At 50.1% G+C, this 18,766-nt stretch overlaps 1 protein-coding gene across 1 annotated transcript in view; it reads right to left on the reverse strand.

The window, feature by feature from the left end:
* LOC134910021 (ras-related protein Rab-4A) overlaps positions 1–18,766 on the reverse strand; it is a 308,271-nt gene that overhangs the window by 237,648 nt on the left and 51,857 nt on the right. The gene's annotated exons all lie outside the window — the stretch shown is intronic.

Below are 18,766 nucleotides of genomic sequence, written 5' to 3' on the forward strand. Positions count from 1 at the left end.
TAAACAGTATGAAATTTAACTGAGCCTCTCAACAGATGGCTCATAACAATAACCCTTTTGTGAACAACAACTATGTACAAGTATTGCAGACAATCCGCACTTGGGACGGGCGCCCAGCATCCACTACGGACTACGAGAAATAGAATTACCAGTGAGTAAATTCTTATTTTCTCTGACGTCCTAGTGGATGCTGGGAACTCCGTAAGGACCATGGGGATTATACCAAAGCTCCCAAACGGGCGGGAGAGTGCAGATGACTCTGCAGCACCGAATGAGAGAACTCAAGGTCCTCCTCAGCCAGGGTATCCAATTTGTAGAATTTTGCAAACGTGTTTGCCCCTGACCAAGTAGCAGCTCGGCAAAGTTGTAAAGCCGAGACCCCTCGGGCAGCCGCCCAAGATGAGCCCACCTTCCTTGTAGAATGGGCTTTTACTGATTTAGGATGCGGCAGTCCAGCCGCAGAATGCGCCAGCTGAATTGTGCTACAAATCCAGCGAGCAATAGTCTGCTGAGAAGCAGGAGCACTCAGTTTGTTGGGTGCATACAGGATAAATAGCGAGTCAGTTTTCCTGACTCCAGCCGTCCTGGAAACATAAATTTTCAAGGCCCTGACTACGTCCAGTAACTTGGAATCCTCCAAGTCGCTAGTAGCCGCAGGCACTACAATAGGTTGGTTCAAGTGAAAAGCAGATACCACCTTAGGGAGAAACTGGGGACGAGTCCTCAATTCTGCCCTATCCATATGGAAAATCAGATAAGGACTTTTAAATGACAAAGCCGCCAATTCTGATACACGCCTGGCCGAAGCCAAGGCCAATAACATGACCACTTTCCACGTGAGATATTTTAGATCCACGGTCTTTAGTGGCTCAAACCAATGTGATTTTAGGAAATTCAACACCACGTTGAGATCCCAGGGTGCCACTGGAGGCACAAAGGGGGGCTGAATATGCAGCACTCCTTTTACAAATGTCTGAACTTCAGGTAGTGAAGCTAGTTCTTTTTGGAAAAAAAATCGACAGAGCCGATATCTGTACCTTAATGGAGCCTAATTTTAGGCCCATAGTCACTCCTGCCTGTAGGAAGTGCAGAAATCGACCCAGCTGAAATTCCTCTGTTGGGGCCTTATTGGCCTCACACCAAGCAACATATTTCCGACATATGCGGTGATAATGTTTAACCGTTACATCTTTCCTGGCTTTAGTCAGCGTAGGAATGACCTTTTCCTTTAGGATCAGTGATCGCGCTAATCCCCAAAAAAAGTGGGTCCCAGGGACCCCTCACTTTCAAAAATTGGGGTCCTACCGGTCCTTTTCTGGGTCCCATCGAAATGAAGGTTCTTATTAATCTTAATCTTATTTGGACACTACAAAAGTGTTGCAAGGTGGGGGGATGGGGTGACAATGCTGCTGGGCTATGTAGCATGCAGGACACCCTGCACCAGAGCTGTATCTAGACATTTTGGTGCCCTTAGGCAGAAAGTGAATTGGTGCTCCACCTTACTAGATCGTAAAGCACAGGCAGAGCGCGCCGAAGGCGCGCCGCAAAATTTGAGGGGCGTGGCTTCATGGGGAAGGGGCGTGACCACATAATAGTGCAAATTCACATTACATCACAGTAGTGCCGCTTATACAGATTGCACCAGGTAGAACCTCCTATACACACTGCGCCAGGTAGAGCACGTTATACATATTGCACCAGGTAGAGCTCGCTATACACTTTGCTCCAAGTAGAGCACATTATACACATTGCACCAGGTAGAGCCCTTTATACACATTGCGCCAGGCAGAGCCCGTTATACACATTACGCCAGGTAGAGCACTTTATACACATTGTGCACGTTAGAGTGCATTATTATACACATTGCACCCAGTAGAGCACGTTATATACATTGCACCAGGTAGAGCACGTTATATACATTGCACCAGGTAGAACACGTTACACATTGTGCCAGGCAGAGCACGTTACACACATTGTGCCAGGCAGAGCAAGTTATACACATTGCGCCAGGCAGAGCAAGTTATACACATTGCGCCAGGCAGAGCAAGTTATACACATTGCGCCAGGCAGAGCGCCGAGACACATTGCACCAGGTAGAGCGCCGAGACACATTGCACCAGATAGAGCGCCGAGACACATTGCACCAGATAGAGCGCCGAGACACATTGCACCAGGTAGAGCGCCGAGACACATTGCACCAGGTAGAGCGCCGAGACACATTGCACCAGGTAGAGCGCCGAGACACATTGCATCATACCCCAGGCACACACACAGCAGCTACCCACCACACACACACAGCATCTGCCCACCTTATACTCCGGACGCGCGCACACACACACACACACACACACACACACACACACACACACAGCATCTGTCCACCTTATACCCCGGACGCACACACAGCATCTGCCCACCTTATACCCCGGACGCACACACAGCATCTGCCCACCTTATACTGCGGACGCGCACACACACACAGCATCTGTTCACCTTATACCCCGGACGCACACACAGCATCTGCCCACCTTATACCCCGGACGCACACACACACACACACACACCGCATCTGTTCACCTTATACCCCGGACGCACACACAGCATCTGCCCACCTTATACCCCGGACGCACACACAGCATCTGCCCACCTTATACTCCGGATGCGCACACACACACAGCATCTGTTCACCTTATACCCCGGACGCACACACAGCATCTGCCCACCTTATACTCCGGATGCACACACACACAGCATCTGTTCACCTTATACCCCGGACGCACACACAGCATCTGCCCACCTTATACCCCGGATGCACACACAGCATCTGCCCACCTTATACCCCGGACGCACACACAGCATCTGCCCACCTTATACCCCGGACGCACACACACGCACACACAGCATCTGACCACCTTATACCCCGGACGCACACACACACACACACAGCATCTGTTCACCTTATACCCCGGACGCACACACAGCATCTGCCCACCTTATACCCCGGACGCACACACAGCATCTGCCCACCTTATACTCCGGACGCGCACACACACACAGCATCTGCCCACCTTATACCCCGGATGCGCACACACACAGCATCTGTTCACCTTATACCCCGGACGCACACACACACAGCATCTGCCCACCTTATACCCCGGACGCACACACAGCATCTGCCCACCTTATACCCCGGACGCACACACAGCATCTGCCCACCTTATACCCCGGACGCACACACAGCATCTGCCCACCTTATACCCCGGACGCACACACACAGCATCTGACCACCTTATACCCCGGACGCACACACACACACACACAGCGTCTGTCCACCTTATACCCCGGACGCACACACACACACACACACACACACACACACACACACACACAGCATCTGACCACCTTATACCCCGGACGCACACACACACACACACACACACACAGCGTCTGTCCACCTTATACCCCGGACGCACACACAGCATCTGCCCACCTTATACCCCGGACGCACACACACACAGCATCTGCCCACCTTATACCCCGGACGCACACACACACAGCATCTGCCCACCTTATACCCCGGACGCACACACACACAGCATCTGACCACCTTATACCCCGGACGCACACACACAGCGTCTGTCCACCTTATACCCCGGACGCACACACAGCATCTGCCCACCTTATACCCCGGACACACACACACACACACACACACAGCATCTGCCCACCTCATACCCTGGACACACACACAGAAGCTGCCCACCTCATGCCCCAGACACACACACCTCATACCCCAGACACACACACACACACACACACACACACCTCATACCCCAGACACACACACACACACACAGCAGCTGCTCATCTCATAATCCTCAACCTCTTATACCCTGGGCACACATTGACCCTCTCCCCTTACAATCGCGGGCACACATGCATGTAACTGGCCCCCTCCACTTACACCCTGGCACAGCGTGAGCCCATATGCAGGCACAAATACAGCGGGCAGCAAGTGGTCAGTACACGGCAGCGCAGAGACCGGGATATGGTGTGAGATATACACTGTACACACACCGTCCAGCGCTTAGTTCTGCTGATCGTAGCGGCGGGGACACTGACCATTTTAGAGGCGGCCCGCTCAGTACACGAGTGCGGGAACGATCCGAGGGCGCCAAAGCGAAGGTATCCAACAACAGCAGCGCTCAGTCTGCCGCGTCCATAAGTGACTAATCGGCGCCTCCGTGTTACTCCCCTCCTCCCCCCACAGTGGAATCACTCATTCAACATGATTGTAATTGGCCGCAGCGGACCGCGTCCCCAGGGACCCTCCCATTTTAGAGAAGTGAGTCCCCTGAACTCAAAACCGGGTAAAAATAAGAATTTACTCACCGGTAATTCTATTTCTCGTAGTCCGTAGTGGATGCTGGGAACTCCGTAAGGACCATGGGGAATAGCGGGCTCCGAAGGAGGCTGGGCACTCCAGAAAGATCTTAGACTACCTGGTGTGCACTGGCTCCTCCCACCATGACCCTCCTCCAAGCCTCAGTTAGGTACTGTGCCCGGACGAGCGTACACAATAAGGAAGGATTTTGAATCCCGGGTAAGACTCATACCAGCCACACCAATCACACCGTACAACTCGTGATATGAAACACAGTTAACAGTATGAAACAATAGAGCCTCTCAACAGATGGCTCAACAATAACCCGATTTAGTTAACAATAACTATGTACAAGTATTGCAGATAAACCGCACTTGGGATGGGCGCCCAGCATCCACTACGGACTACGAGAAATAGAATTACCGGTGAGTAAATTCTTATTTTCTCTAACGTCCTAGTGGATGCTGGGAACTCCGTAAGGACCATGGGGATTATACCAAAGCTCCCAAACGGGCGGGAGAGTGCGGATGACTCTGCAGCACTGAATGAGAGAACTCCAGGTCCTCCTCAGCCAGGGTATCAAATTTGTAGAATTTTGCAAACGTGTTTGCCCCTGACCAAGTAGCTGCTCGGCAAAGTTGTAAAGCCGAGACCTCTCGGGCAGCCGCCCAAGATGAGCCCACCTTCCTTGTGGAATGGGCATTGACAGATTTTGGCTGTGGCAGGCCTGCCACAGTATGTGCAAGCTGAATTGTACTACAAATCCAACGAGCAATAGTCTGCTTAGAAGCAGGAGCACCCAGCTTGTTAGGTGCATATAGGATAAACAGCGAGTCAGATTTTCTGACTCTAGCCGTTCTGGAAACATATATTTTCAGTGCCCTGACAACGTCTAGCAACTTGGAGTCCTCCAAGTCCCTAGTAGCCTAGGCACCACAATAGGCTGGTTCAGGTGAAACGCTGACACCACCTTTGGGAGAAACTGGGGACGAGTCCTCAATTCTGCCCTAACCATATGGAAAATCAAATAAGGGCTTTTACAAGACAAAGCCGCCAACTTTGATACTCGCCTGGCAGAAGCCAAGGCCAATAACATAACCACCTTCCACGTGAGATATTTCAGATCCACGGTTTTTAGTGGTTCAAACCAATGTGATTTTAAGAAACTCAACACCACGTTGAGATCCCAAGGTGCCACAGGAGGCACAAACGGGGGCTGACTCTGCAGCACTCCTTTTATAAATGTCTGAACTTCAGGTACTGAAGCTAGTTCTTTTTGAAAGAAAATCGACAGAGCGGAGATCTGTACCTTAATGGAACCCAATTTAAGGCCCATAGTCACTCCTGCTTGCAGGAAATGCAGAAATCGACCTAGTTGAAATTCCTCTGTTGGGGCCCTTTCGGCCTCACACCATGCAACATATTTTCGCCATATGCGGTGATAATGAGTTGCTGTAACCTCTTTCCTGGCTTTAGTAAGCGTAGGAATGACTTGCTCCGGAATGCCCTTTTCCTTCAGGATCCGGCGTTCAACCGCCATGCCGACAAACGCAGCCGCGGTAAGTCTTGGAACAGACAGGGCCCCTGCTGCCGCAGGTCCTGTCTGAGTGGCAGAGGCCATGGGTCCTCTGATATAAATTCTTGAAGTTCTGGGTACCAAGCTCTTCTTGGCCATCCACGAGTATCGTTCTTACTCCTCGCCTTCTTATTATTCTCAGTACCTTTGGTATGAGAGGCAGAGGGGAGAACACATAAACCGACTGGTACACCCACGGTGTTACCAGAGCGTCCATAGCTATCGCCTGAGGGTCCCTTGACCCGGTGCAATATCTTTTATAGCTTTTTGTTGAGGCGGGACGCCATCATGTCCACCTGTGGCCTTTTCCAATGGTGTACAATCCTATTGGAAGACTTCTGGAGGAAGTCCCCATTCTCCCGGGTGGAGGTCGTGTCTGTTGAGAAGATCTGCTTCCCAGTTGTCCACTCCGGGAATGAACACTGCTGACAGTGCTAACACATGATTTTCCGCCTATCGGAGAATCCTTGTGGCTTCTGCCATCGCCATCCTGCTTCTTGTGCCGCCCTGTTGGTTTACATGGGCGACTGCCGTGATGTTGTCTGATTGGATCAGTACCGGCTGGTTTTGAAGCAGAGGCCTTGCCGGCCTCAGGGCATTGTAAATGGCCCTCAGGTCCAGAATATTTATGTGTAGGGAAATAACCTGACTTGACCAAAGTCCCTGGAAATTTCTTCCCTGTGTGACTGCCTCCCAGCCTCAAAGGCTGGAATCCATGGTCACTAGGACCTAGTCCTGTATGCCGAACCTGCGGCCCTCTTGAAGATGGGCACTCTGCAGCCACCACAGTAGAGATACCCTGGTCCTTGGAGACAGGGTTATCAGCCTATGCATCGGAAGATGCGATCCGGACCACTTGTCCAACAGGTCCCTCTGAAAAGTTCTTGTATGGAACCTGCCTAATGGGATTGCTTCGTAGGAAGCTACCATTTTTCCCAGGACTCGCGTGCAATGATGCACCGCTACCTATTTTGGCTTCAGGAGGTCTCTGACTAGAGATGACAACTCCTTGGCTTTCTCCTCCGGGAGAAACACTATTTCTGGTTTATGTCCAGAACCATCCCCAGGAACAGTAGACGTGTCATAGGAACCAGCTGTGACTTTGGACTGTTTAGAATCCAACCATGCTGTTGTAGCACTTTCCAAAATAGTGCTACCCCGACTACCAACTGCTCCTTGGACCTCGCCCTTATAACGAGATTGTCCAAGTACGGGATAATTACAACTCCCTTTTTTTGAAGGAGTATCAACATTTCGGCCATTACCTTGATAAAACACCCTCGGTGCCATGTACAGTCCAAACGGCAGTGTCTGGACTTGGTAATGGTAATCCTGTACCACAAATCTGAGGTAATCCTGGCGAGGATGGTAAATGGGGACATGCAGGTAAGCATCCTTGATGTCCCAGGATACCATGTAATCCCCCTTGTCCAGGCTTGGAATAACCGCCCTGAGCGATTCCATCTTGAACTTGAATTTTTGTGTTCAAGGATTTTAAATATAAAATGGGTCACACCGAACCATGCGGTTTCGGTACCCCAACCCGTGTGGAATAGTAACCCCGTCCTTGTTGAAGTAGGGGCACCTTGAGTATTACCTGCTGGGAATACCGCTTATTAATTGCCTCTAGCACAGCCTCCCTGCCTGAGGGAGTTGTCAGCAAGGCATATTTTAGGAAACGGCTGGGGGGAGACATCTCGAATTCCAGCTTGTACCCCTGAAATACTACTTGAAAGAAACAGGGATCCACCTGTGAGCGAGCCCACTAATTGCTGAAATTTTTTAGACGGCCCCCCACCGTACCTGGCTACACCTGTGGAGCACCCGCGTCATGGTGTGGCCTCACAGGAGGCGGGGGAAGAATCTTGATTCTGGGAACAGGCTGACTGGTGCAGCTTTTTTCCCTCTACCCTTGTCTCTGTACAGAAAGGAAGCGCCATTTGACCCGCTTGCTTTTCTGAAGCCGAAAGGACTGTACCTTTGTCTGTGAGGAAACCTGAGGTAAAATTATTTCTTCCCAGCAGTTGCTGTGGATACGAGGTCCCAGAGACCATCCCCAAATAATTCCTCACCCTTATAAGGCTCTCTATGCGCTTTTTAAGTCAGCATCACCTGTCCAGTGACAGGTCTCTAATACCCTCCTGACAGAATGGACATTACATTTATTTTGGATGCCAGTCGGCAAAATATCCCTCTGTACATCCCCCATATATAAGACGACGTCTTTAATATGTTTTTATGTTTGCCAACTAGTATCCCTGTTTGACAGGGTCACCGACCACGCTGCAGCAGCACTATCTGCAGGTCTCAGTCTAGTACCTGAGTGTGTAAATACAGACTTCAGGATAACCTCCTGTTTTTTATCAACAGGTACCTATTAAAGTGGCCGTATCCTAAGACGGCAGTGCCACCTTTTTTGACAACCGTGTGAGCGCCTTATCCACCCTAGGGGATATCTCCCAGCGTAACTTATCCACCTGGCGTGAAAGGGTACGCAATCAGTAACTTTTTATAAATTACCAGTTTCTTAACGGGGGAACCCACGCTTTCACACACTTCATTTATTCATCTGATGGGGGAACAAAACACTGCCTGTTTTTTCTCCCCAAACCTAAAACCCATTTTTAGAGGTGCTTGGGTTAAAGTCAGAAATGTATAACACATTTTTTATTGCTGGGATCACGTCACGGATGTTCCTAGTGGATTGTGTATATGTCTCCACCTTGTCGACACTGGAGTCAGACTCCGTGTCGACATCTGTGTCTGCCATCTGAGAGAGCGGGCGTTTTTGAGCCCCTGATGGCCTTTGAGACGCCTGTCCCACAGCTGTTACGTCATCCACCCTTTTATGTAAGGAGTTGACACTGTCGGTTAATACCTTTCACCTATCCATCCACTCTGGTGTCGGCCCCACAGGGGGCGACATCACATATATCGGCCTCTGTTCTGTCACCATATAAGCCTCCTCATTCAACATGTTGACACAGCTGTACCGACACACCGCAGACACACAGGGAATGCTCTAAACGAAGACAGGACCCACAAAAGCCCTTTGGGGGGGACAGAGTAAGAGTATGCCAGCACACACCAGAGCGCTATATATATATATACAGGGACTAACTGAGTTATGTCCCTAATAGCTTTTATATAATATACTGTATACAGTGCCAATTTTAATGCCCCCCCTCTCTTTTCCCTCTTACTGTACTGTAGAATTGCAGGGAAGAGCCAGGGAGCTTCCCTCCAGCCGAGCTGTGAGGGAAAAATGGCGCCAGTGTGCTGAGGAGATAGGCTCCGCCCCTTTTTCGCGGCCTATTCTCCCGTTTTTTATGGAATTCTGGCAGGGGTATTTACCTCATATATAGCCCCTGGGGCCATATATTGAGGTATTTTAGCCAGCCAAGGTGTTTTTATTGCTGCCTCAGGGCGCCCCCCCCCAGCGCCCTGCACCCTCAGTGACCGGAGTGTGAAGTGTGTGAGAGGAGCAATGGCGCACAGCTGCAGTGCTGTGCGCTACCTTGGTGAAGACAGAGTCTTCATGCCGCCGATTTTCCGGACCATCTTCTTGCTTCTGGCTCTGTAAGGGGGACGGCGGCGCGGCTCCGGGACCGAACATCAAGGCTGGGCCTGCGGTCGATCCCTCTGGAGCTAATGGTGTCCAGTAGCCTAAGAAGCCCAATCCGGCTGCAAGCAGGCGAGTTCGCTTCTTCTCCCCTTAGTCCCTCGCTGCAGTGAGCCTGTTGCCAGCAGGTCTCACTGAAAATAACAAATTCTAAGACTATAACTTTCTAAGAGCTCAGGAGAGCCCCTAGTGTGCATCCAACCTCGGCCGGGCACGAAATCTAACTGGGGCTTGGAGGAGGGTCATGGTGGGAGGAGCCAGTGCACACCAGGTAGTCTAAGATCTTTCTGGAGTGCCCAGCCTCCTTCGGAGCCCGCTATTCCCCATGGTCCTTACGGAGTTCCCAGCATCCACTAGGACGTTAGAGAAATACGCGCTATAGCGCGTTTTTGCAATCACTGGCCTCTTTAATGTTGTAATCCAGGAACTCGAGTAAAAAAAAAAAACGAATAACCCGAACCACCCACTTAAAGGGGTTCCATGGAACCCCTATCCCCGACTTGCGGGACCCCCATGACTTCTGTCAGTGAAGGTCCCTCCAGCCAATCAGGGAGCGCCATGTCATGGCACTCTCCTGATTGGCTGTGCAAAGTTAATTGGGGTCACCCACAAGAGTTGCCCCAATTAACAGTGTCAGCAAAATCAATCACCAGCCCCCTCTATCTCACTGTGGCACCCACAGCATTCTGGCAGCCAGTAGTTCTCTTCTCCCACTTGCTTCCCCCTTCCCCTCTCTCTCTTCCTCCTCTCTCTCCCCTCCCCCCTCCCCCCCCCCCCCAAAAAAAAAAGGGAATCCATCACATCACCTTTGGGGAAAAACACGGCCGACCACAGCTCCAGCCCCCCTCCCTCAGAATACGCCAGCCAGGGAACCTTTACAGCTGCAATAAAGGAGCTAGTTAGTCACCGAACACTTCCTACTTGAGTCCCTGCACCAGCTGCACCGTCGCCGCGGGAACCCCGGACCCCATAACAAACCCAGGCAAACACTCACACGTGTTAGTCACGGCCGCAGCTATACGAATACCGCCACCATACTTCACCGGGTGGCCATAGCGGACTGACTGACGGGATTTGAACGCACCACTTGTCAGCAGGGATCTGAATCCGTGATCTAGTGGGTAAAGCTGGACAAAATGCCTGGGGCTTCCCGCTGTGCCGTCTGAGGCAGTGGCCGTGCTACCGCTCTTGCTTTTAGAGAACACATCAAAGGCAAGAGCGGTAGCGCGGCCACTGCCTCAGACGGCACCGCGGGAAGCCCCAGGCATTTTGTCCAGCTTTACCTACTAGATCACGGACTCCGATCCCTGCACATAATTGCCAGCACCTCAAAAGAGTCCCTGTGGCAACCCCCGTCCCCTATACGCACTATAAACTTAAACTTACGGACACCGAGTCACCCGGCCTCCGCAAGCATCCTGGCGCCAAAGAGGAGGGGAAACTGGCCCCACCTCCTCTTTATATCATGCAGCACGAGGCCTGCATGTCAGTTAAACAAATCCCCCTTACAGATTGGCGGAATGAGGAGCGCGTCCCCGGGGACCCGCCCACTTTGTAAACTGGAGTCCCATGTCATCAAAAACGGGTAAAAAACGCGCTATAGCACGTTTTTGCGATCACTGAGGATCCGGCGTTCAACCGCCATGCCGTCAAACGCAGCCGCGGTAAGTCTTGGAACAGACAGGGCCCCTGCTGCAGCAGGTCCTGTCTGAGCGGCAGAGGCCATGGGTCCTCTGAGATCATCTCTAGAAGTTCCGGGTACCAAGCTCTTCTTGGCCAATCCGGAACCACGAGTATTGTCCTTACTCCTCGTTTTCTTATTATTCTCAGTACCTTTGGTATGAGAGGCAGAGGAGGGAACACAAACTGACTGGTACACCCACGGTGTCACTAGAGCGTCCACCGCTATCACCTGAGGGTCCCTTGACCTGGCGCAATATCTCTCCAGTTTTTTGTTTAGGCGGGACGCCATCATGTCCACCTGTGGCCGTTCCCAACGATTTACAATCAGTGTGAAGACTTCTGGATGAAGTCCCCACTCTCCCGGGTGGAGGTCGTGCCTGCTGAGGAAGTCTGCTTCCCAGTTGTCCACTCCCGGAATGAACACTGCTGACAGTGCTAGCACGTGATTTTCCGCCCATCGGAGAATCCTTGTGGCTTCTGCCATTGCCGTCCTGCTTCTTGTGCCGCCCTGTCGGTTTACATGGGCGACCGCCGTGATGTTGTCTGACTGGATCAGTACCGGCTGGTTTTGAAGCAGGGGTTTTGCCTGACTTAGGGCATTGTAAATGGCCCTTAGTTCTAGAATATTTATGTGCAAGGAAGTCTCCTGACTCGACCATAGTCCTTGGAAGTTTCTTCCCTGAGTGACTGCCCCCCAGCCTCGAAGGCTGGCATCCGTGGTCACCAGGACCCAGTCCTGTATGCCGAATCTGCGGCCCTCTAGGAGATGAGCACTCTGCAGCCACCACAGCAGAGACACCCTGGTTCTTGGAGACAGGGTTATTAGCCGATGCATCTGAAGATGCGATCCGGACCATTGGTCCAACAGGTCCCACTGAAAGATTCTGGCATGGAACCTGCCGAATGGAATTGCTTCGTAAGAAGCCACCATCTTTCCCAGGACTCGCGTGCAGTGATGCACCGACACCTGTTTTGGTTTCAGGAGGTCTCTGACTAGAGATGACAGCTCCTTGGCTTTCTCCTCCGGGAGAAACACTTTTTTCTGGACTGTGTCCAAAATCATTCCCAGGAACAGTAGACGTGTCGTCGGAACCAGCTGTGACTTTGGAATATTCAGAATCCAACCGTGCTGGTGTAGCACCTCCTGAGATAGTGCTACTCCTACCAACAACTGCTCCCTGGATCTCGCCTTTATTAGGAGATCGTCCAAGTACGGGATAATTAAAACTCACTTTTTTCGAAGGAGTATCATCATTTCCGCCATTACCTTGGTAAACACCCTCGGTGCCGTGGACAGTCCAAACGGCAGCGTCTGGAATTGGTAATGGCAATTTTGTACCGCAAATCTGAGGTACTCCTGGTGAGGATGATAAATGGGGACATGCAGGTAAGCATCCTTGATGTCCAGGGATACCATGTAATCCCCCTCGTCCAGGCTTGCAATAACCGCCCTGAGCGATTCCATCTTGAACTTGAATTTTTTTATGTATGTGTTCAAGGACTTCAAATTTAAAATGGGTCTCACCGAACCGTCCGGTTTCGGTACCACAAACAGTGTGGAATAGTAACCCCGTCCTTGTTGAAGTAGGGGCACCTTGACTATCACCTGCTGGGAATACAGCTTGTGAATTGCCTCTAGCACAGCCTCCCTGCCTGAGGGAGTCGTTGGAAAGGCAGATTTGAGGAAACGGCGGGGGGGGGAGACGCCTCGAATTCCAGTTTGTACCCCTGAGATACTACTTGCAAGATCCAGGGATCCACCTGTGAGCGAGCCCACTGATCGCTGAAATTTTTGAGGCGGCCCCCCACCGTACCTGGCTCCGCTTGTGGAGCCCCACCGTCATGCGGTGGATTTGGAAGAAGCGGGGGGAGGACTTTTGCTCCAGGGAACCTGCTGTTTGTTGCAGCCTTTTTCCCCTACCTCTGCCTCTGGACAGAAAGGACCCGCCTTTTCCTCGCCTGTTTCTCTGGGTCCGAAAGGACTGTACTTGATAAAACGGCGCTTTTTTAGGCTGTGAGGGAACCTGGGGTAAAAATGCTGATTTCCCAGCTGTCGCTGTGGAAACTAGGTCTGAGAGACCATCCCCGAATAACTCCTCACCCTTATAAGGCAAAACTTCCATGTGCCTTTTGGAATCTGCATCCCCTGTCCACTGCCGAGTCCATAAGCCTCTCCTAGCAGAAATGGACAATGCACTTATTTTAGATGCCAGCCGGCAGATCTCCCTCTGTGCATCTCTCATGTATAAGACTGAGTCTTTTATATGCTCTATGGTTAGGAGAATAGTGTCCCTGTCTAGGGTGTCAATATTTTCTGACAGGGAATCTGACCATGCAGCGGCAGCACTGCACATCCATGCTGACGCAATAGCTGGTCTAAGTATAATGCCTGAGTGTGCATATACAGACTTCAGGATCGCCTCCTGCTTTCTATCCGCAGGCTCCTTTAGGGCGGCCGTATCCGGAGACGGAAGTGCCACCTTTTTAGACAAACGTGTGAGCGCTTTATCCACCCTAGGAGGTGTTTCCCAACGTGCCCTATCCCCTGGCGGGAAAGGGAACGCCATTAGTAATTTTTTAGGGATTACCAATCTTTTATCGGGGAAAGCCCACGCTTCTTCACACACTTCATTTAATTCTTCAGATGGGGGAAAAACTACGGGTAGTTTTTTTTCCCCAAACATAATACCCTTTTTAGTGGTACCTGGGTTTATATCCGAAATGTGTAATACCTCCTTCATTGCCTCAATCATGCAACGAATGGCCCTAGTGGACATTAGATTTGACTCATCGTCGTCGACACTGGTATCAGTATCCGTGTCGACATCTGCGTCTGCCATCTGAGGTAGCGGGCGTTTTAGAGCCCCTGATGGCCTTTGAGACACCTGGGCAGGCACGAGCTGAGAAGCCGGCTGTCCCGCATTTGGCAGGTCATCAAATTTTTTGTGTAAGGAGTCGACACTTGCACGTAATTCCTTCCATAAAACCATCCACTCAGGTGTCTGCTCCGCAGGGGGTGACATCACTTCTATGGGCATCTGCTCCGCCTCCACATAATTTTCCTCATCAAACATGTCGACACAGCCGTACCGACACACAGCACACACACCGGGAATGCTCTAATAGAGGACAGGACCCCACAGAAGCCCTTTGGGGAGACAGAGAGAGAGTATGCCAGCACACACCAGAGCGCTATAAAATGCAGGGACTAACTGAATTATGTCCCCTATAGCTGCTATAATATTTACTGCGCCTAAATTTAGTGCCCCCCCTCTCTTTTTTACCCTTTTCTGTAGTGTAGACTGCAGGGGAGAGCCAGGGAGCTTCCTTCCAGCGGAACGGTGAGGGAGAAATGGCGCCAGTGTGCTGAGAGAGATAGCTCCGCCCCTTTTTCGCGGACTTTTCTCCTGCTTTTTTAAGGATTCTGGCAGGGGTAATTATCACATATATAGCCTCTGGGGCTATATATTGTGATTGTTTTGCCAGCCAAGGTGTTTTTATTGCTGCGCAGGGCGCCCCCCCCCAGCGCCCTGCACCCTCAGTGACCGGAGTGTGAAGTATGTATGAGGAGCAATGGCGCACAGCTGCAGTGCTGTGCGCTACCTTGGTGAAGTCAGAAGTCTTCATGCCGCCGATTTTTCGGACTTCTTCTTGCTTCTGGCTCTGTAAGGGGGACGGCGGCGCGGCTCCGGGACCGAACACCAAGGCCAGTTCCATGCGGTCGATCCCTCTGGAGCTAATGGTGTCCAGTAGCCTAAGAAGCCCAAGCTAGCTGCAAGCAGGTAGGTTCGCTTCTTCTCCCCCTTAGTCCGTCGTTGCAGTGAGCCTGTTGCCAGCAGGTCTCACTGTAAAATAAAAAACCTAAATTATACTTTCTTTCTAAGAGCTCAGGAGAGCGCCTAGTGTGCATCCAGCTCGGCCGGGCACAAAAATCTAACTGAGGCTTGGAGGAGGGTCATAGTGGGAGGAGCCAGTGCACACCAGGTAGTCTAAAAGCTTTCTTTTAGTTGTGCCCAGACTCCTGCGGAGCCGCTATTCCCCATGGTCCTTACGGAGTTCCCAGCATCCACTAGGACGTCAGAGAAAAAAAACCTAACAAAATACTTTCTTACAGCAAGCTCAGGAGAGCTCACTGAACAGCACCCAGCTCGTCCGGGCACAGATTCAAACTGAGATCTGGAGGAGGGACATAGAGGGAGGAGCCAGAGCACACCAGAATCTAAATTCTTTCTTAAAGTACCCATGTCTCCTGCGGAGCCCGTCTATTCCATGGTCCTTACGGAGTCCCCAGCATCCACTAGGACGTTAGAGAAATAAAAAAAATAAAATCAGGCGATTCTAGGAGTAACGGGCAGGGAAGGAGACCCCTACCCAGTATTCGAAGGGTGTGTTTACAGAACCTTATTAATCCATGCCTCAAAAATAAAAAAAATCCAAATAAAACAGGTGGTGCTAGGAGTAAGGGGGCAGGGAAGGAGTCCCGTACCCTGTATTAGAAGGGTGTACCTTAGAGCTTAAAGTGGTCCTAGAGAGGTGGTGGAACTCACCAAACCTAGCCCCCCCCCCCACCCCCCTTCCTTGTGGATGCCACGTCCCTGGTCACTCCCCTTCTTGCCCAACTTCCTAAACATTAATCTTCTACTGCTCTGCTTTGTCACTCCCTCTACAGGCTGCCTGTATTTTCAGATTTCCATATAAAATACTTCCACATAATTCTATTAACAAAAATACAACATACATCTTTTTTCTGCATCTCTCATATACACACACACACACACACACACACACACAGACACATTACCTGCTCCCAGTCAACGTAACAGCACTTTGGGGGTAATTCCAAGTTGATCGCAGCAGGATTTTTATTAGCAGTTGGGCAAAACCATGTGCACTGCAGGGGAGGCAGATTTAACATGTGCAGAGAGACTTAGATTTGGGTGTGGTGTGTTCAATCTGCAATCTAATTTGCAGTGTAAAAATAAAGCAGCCAGTATTTACCCTGCACAGAAATAAAATAACCCACCCAAATCTAACTCTTTCTGCACATGTTGTATCTGCCTCCCCTGCAGTGCACATGGTTTTGCCCAACTGCTAACAAAAATCCTGCTGCGATCAACTTGGAATTACCCCCTTTATGTGCAGCACCCACTATGTGCAATGCTCTCCCATGCACAACACTTTCCTCTAGTCTCCAAACCTTTAAGCGTTCCTTGAGAATTCCCCTCCTCGGGCAGCTTCTCATTCTTAAATAATCCTACCAAATTACCTTTTATACAGTCCACACATAACTTTACATATTTTCTCTTTCTACACTCACACGTCCTGCTGACCCCAGGCCAACATTGCTGTGTAACTGGATCATATATTCCACCAAGATACTCTGCAATCTGGCTAGACTTGGATTATGTGCACATCTTATCCTTCACGCTGCTCTTCCCCCCCGACACACATCTTAAGCTGCATACACACGGGTCGATTACAGCCATGATGTAGGCGTTCCCGATCAAACAGAACTACACATCGTGCACATTGGTCCGTGTGTATGACCGATGCCAATACGCACACCCGCGGGTCACTAGTGACAGCCCCTGATCTTCTGAACATGCAAGAAAATCTGGGGCTGTCATTAGCGATGCCCCCGCACCGCCTTTCGTCACCGTCGGCATCGCCAAGTGTTAATGCACTTCCCGATGCTGCTCCCCCGCCAGGCACAATGTGATCGTGCCGTGTGTGTACCCAGCTTTAGACCTCGCTCAGATCTCCCCCCTGACACAACTCTCCCCGATACAGATTTCTCCTCTCTACACAGCTTGTCTCCAGTCACACAGCTCCCCTCCCCAATGCAATTTATCTCACCTGATGCAGCTAATCTACCTTTAATACGTTAGGATAGATTTCTCTTGCTGTTGGCAGAAAGCAATTTGTATAGAGAAATTTAACAAGGACCCTCATCTGCTCACTTTCAGTGCATATAAAACTTTTATCCCACTCTCAATGCAGCATTACATTTTCTGTGCACATTCTGAATAACAATGCTTAGTTTGCAAACACTGACCCATACATTTTAATGAATGTCTTTTCTGCATTTTCATCTTGACAATACATCATTCTTGTCTCTAATCAGCATAACTAGCCTTCCATTATGCAGTGCCTGTCATGCAGCTCGTTCTTACCTCTCTGGTGCCGTCCTACTCAGTCCTCCTCTTGCAGGTTGTCTGCGTTGGTCCTGTGAGGTTTTAATGCTCTCAGGAAACTGGCGGTTCATCTTCCCCCAGCAGCCCAGACAGATGTGTGATGATGTCACCTGTGTAGTCTCATTTCTATCACTGCCAGTGCCTGAGGCAGAATGGGGGAGGCGGGGCTAGGGGAGGCGCTCACCATTCAGTACTGCCCGCTCGCCACATCTATTGATGTGGGAAGCACGGTGGTGAGTGGCTCGGCTTTGGTGCACAATCACTAATCTCCTTCAAACAGGCAGCCGCAGCACTGTCTGTACATATTGCTGTGGCCGTGTAAGGTGGGCCGGTTCCGCCTCCAAATACAACCGCCAAAATGCAGTTCTGCCCCACTTTAACCCCTGGGGTACCTATTAAAATATCTACTGGATGTGTAAGTGATAGCAAATAAAAAAATAACAAAAACACAAAAACTTAAGTTCATCACTTTAAAACCGCTGTGCGGAAGGTGCGAGGTTAAGACGGAGGCTCACTCAGAAGGTGTAGTCAAGGAGATTGTGGTTATTGATTTGTCCACATGCTCATCACACAGCCACAGTTTTCGTCCAGGACTCAAAGGAGAACCAGAACGCACTTGTATAAAAACAACTGTATGGAACAGTCCCATGAGTAGAACAAAGACGCAGACTAGTAAAATTTAGTTATTAAGTTATGTAATGTAGTTTTAAGGTCTGTAATGTATTTTCTGTATATGGGCAAAAATACTTTTAGTATCATTGAGAACTACATGTTAAGATTCAATTTTATAATTTAACTGGTGATGAGAGAAAATGCAGGTGTATACTCTAAATACTAAACACTGCTAATCGGAATAATTATAGTAAAATTAGCAATATAAGATATAGTAAATGAGGTACTTGGCATACTTTTGGCCAAATATATTGGCCCACCAACCGCGACCAGGCGAAGTCATCTGGTGGGTCCCTAACTTTAAGGATCAAGTCCAAGGAATGGGACCGCCCAGGCAAGTACAAGCCATCTGCACCCCAAGGAAACACACTAGTGAGAGGTTTAAGTGTTAAAAAGTGCTAAATTAAGCAGCAGCTATGTGTTGAGTGTTATACAGATGAAAGGTAATACCTAGAGCATTAAAAGTAGTAAAAGAACAAATAGGTGCTAAAACAAAGTGCTAGATTAAGTGTTACAATATTATGCCCAAGATGAGGTCACCTGGTCATGGTTGGTGGACCCATTTTTTGGGTCAAAATGATGCTAAGCACCTCAAATTTACTATTGCAGATTATATTATAATTATTCCGATTAGC

This window comes from Pseudophryne corroboree, chromosome 4, assembly GCF_028390025.1.
Source record: "Pseudophryne corroboree isolate aPseCor3 chromosome 4, aPseCor3.hap2, whole genome shotgun sequence".
Lineage (NCBI taxonomy): Eukaryota > Metazoa > Chordata > Amphibia > Anura > Myobatrachidae > Pseudophryne > Pseudophryne corroboree.